The sequence below is a fragment of the Urocitellus parryii genome, chromosome 3 (genome assembly GCF_045843805.1).
Source record: "Urocitellus parryii isolate mUroPar1 chromosome 3, mUroPar1.hap1, whole genome shotgun sequence".
Taxonomy (NCBI): domain Eukaryota; kingdom Metazoa; phylum Chordata; class Mammalia; order Rodentia; family Sciuridae; genus Urocitellus; species Urocitellus parryii.
Genome location: NC_135533.1, coordinates 119415477 through 119418568, shown reverse-complemented (window position 1 = coordinate 119418568; position 3092 = coordinate 119415477).

Here is a 3092-nt window from a genome sequence, read left to right as displayed (position 1 = left end):
ATATTAATGGCATCAACCTGAAAGCCCGATTGTATTCAGTCCACAGATACCCATGAGCATGTCTCTGCTCTGTCCCAACATAACCCGATGTTAATAAACACAATTTGCCATTCAGAAATTTGGTGTTAGGAGGAGAATGAAAATATGACAATTTTGCAGTGTGAGGAGATTGCAGTGTGGTGAGAATGCAGAGGATTCTGGAAGTAATGATTCAATTGCTCCTTCCATAGGGATCAGAGAGGGAGATGACTATATTCTGAACTCAGTGGAAATGAGGTCCTGCTTGAGGAAAAACTAAAAATACCACATTTCTACTGGTGGTATAAAATTATCATAAACAAGATTATCATTCTACAAATCAAATAAACCAGGGTTCTCTGCACTGAGAGAATTTATCACTTTTAGAGACTTGCATTTATTTGGTGATTTTGTCGTCACACTGTGTATCTCTGTTGCTGCTTCCTGACATAGAGAATCATGGATGGATAATTTAATTCATCTGTTTGATATTTAAGTATCAACATTGAAGAAAAACTGAGAACAGCAGGAGTCCATCAAATTACAAAAGGAGTATGGAAGTGTTTCCTGGTTCCCTGATGTAAATTTATCAAGGCAAGACCTAATTTTCAGCAATGTTATGGTCTGCAGGATCATACTGAAGCCAAATGAATCAGTAGGCTAAATTATCACTGAATTTGGTGACATGTTGTCCAGGACTGTGTCCTTTTCTACCATGGGTTTTCAGGGAATCAACACAGATAGCTCAAAGACTCTCTCTTATAAACCTGAAAGGCACAACCCCCAGGTTATTACTTCCTCCATTGTGTTTTTGAATTCTTTATATAACCTGGAGATTAGTGCTCTGTGTGGTGTGTGTCTGGCAAAAAAAAAAAATTGCTACCAAAATATAGGCTTTCTTCACCTCATTGTTTCTTTTGCTGAGGAGAAGTTTTTAGTTTCAATCCATCTTATTTATTGATTCTTGATTTTATTTCATGCCCTTCAGGAGTCTTGTTAAGGAAGTTGGAGCCTAATACAAAATGATGAAGATTTTGGCCTACTTTTTCTTCTATTAGGCATAAAGCCTAATAGAATTCCTAGGTTCTTGATCCACTTTGAGTTGTATTTTGTCGTGATGAGAGAGATGTGTTTAGCTTCATTTTGATATATGGATTTCCAGCTTTCCCAGCACCATTTGTTGAAGAGACTCTCTTTTCTCCAATGTGTGCTTTTGGTGCCTTTGTCTAATATGAGATAACTGTATTCATATATTTTCTCTCTGTATCTTCTATTCTGTACCAGTGGTCTACTTGTCTATTTTGGCGCCAATACCATGCCATTTTTGTTACTAGATCTTTTTTAGTATAGTTTAACCTGTGGGATTGTGATGCCTCCTGCTTCACTTTTCTTGTTAAGGATGCTTTGGCTATTCTGGGTCTTTCATTTTTACAAATCAATTTCATGATTGCCTATTTCCATTTTTATGAGGAATGATGTTGAGATTTTAATTGGAAACACATTGAGTCAGTATAGCTCTTTTGGTAGTATGGCCTTTTGACAATAATAATTCTGTCTATGCAGGAGCATGTGTGATCTTTCCATCTCCTAAAGTCTACTTTAATTTCTTCCTTTAGTGTTCTGCAGTTTTCATTGTAGAGTTCTTTCACCTCTTTTGTTAGGTTGATTCTAAAGTGTTTTTTTTTTTTTGAGGCTATTATGAATGGGGTAGTTTCCCTAATTTACCTTTTAGAAGATTTATCACTCATGTCCAGAAATGCATTTGATTTATAGGTGTTGATTTTATATCTGCTCCATTGCTGAATTTATTTATTAGTTCTAGATTTTTTTCTGGTGGATTTTTGGATCTTCTATATAAAATCATGTCAACAGCAAACGGAAATAGTTTGAATTCTTCTTTACCTATTTGTATTTCTTTAATTTATTTTTTCTGTCTAATTTCCCCTGCTAGCGTTTCCAAGATGATGTTGAATAGAACTGGTGAAAAAGGGGCATCTTTGTGTTGTGAGGGAATGAACTGTGCCAGGTTGGTGGCTGTGTGAGAGGGTGTTAGGTGATTATAGCTACCTTGATATTGCTTCTAGCACCCAGCAGGTGTCCCAAGATGGGAATTTCCCCAACTAAAGGTGGTGGTGGCATCAGTGGAGGTAACCCAAGATGGCTACAAAGGTATTTAAATGTGGAGGTGACTACTTTCAGAGATGGGGCAGTAAGGTTAGGCCATCTACTGGCATTGTATAGTATGTTTGGAGATTCAGCAGTGTGGCATGCATTGCTGCAATTGGTGACTTTCTCGAGACCCTGCCTAGTGTCCCTTCGTGCAGGCTACCACATGGAGGGGATTATGGCAGTAGTTATATTGTCCCAAGTTGGAGAAGGCTGGGAGGGCCTTGAATTGCAAAATTTGATGGGGAGACAGCATATGGCAAGGTCCATATGGGTGTGGGTGAGGATCTAGTATGGTGTCTGAGCATGGGTGGGGTCTGGCAAGCTTTTGGGTTTCAGAGGTCTCAGTCTGTAGACATCTGGATTTTCCTGGGGATTCAGGTATGGTAGAACATCATGGCAGAAGAGTGTGGTGGTGGTGGTGAGGAGATGGCTCATTCCATTCTCAGAAAGCAGAGTCCAAGGTCTTTGATACATTTTGATTTTATTTTCATGCAGGGTGAGAGGTAAGGGTCTGTTTTTTTTTTTTTTTTTTTTTATTTTTCTACATGTGAATAGCCAGCTGTTCAATCACCATTTGTTTCAAAGTATTTTTTTCCTCCAGTGTATGTTTTTAACAAGCAAGTCAGGGATCTTATGACTGTGGACATATGGGGTTATCTCTATCTTTAATTCTGTACCATTGGTCTATATATTTTTATTCCATTGCCATTTGTAGTGAGCCATTTCTGTGTACTGTGGCCGCCATTACAAGATGGCGCTGATAAGCGCCGTGGCCTGTGATAAACAACTCCTTATTTTGGGAGAGTTGGCACGTAGCTGTAAAACACCCTATGAGAAAGATCCACGTGGCAATTGTGCATTGGGGCTTTATCTGCTTTATTAGGGCTGGGGCACGTAGCAGTAGT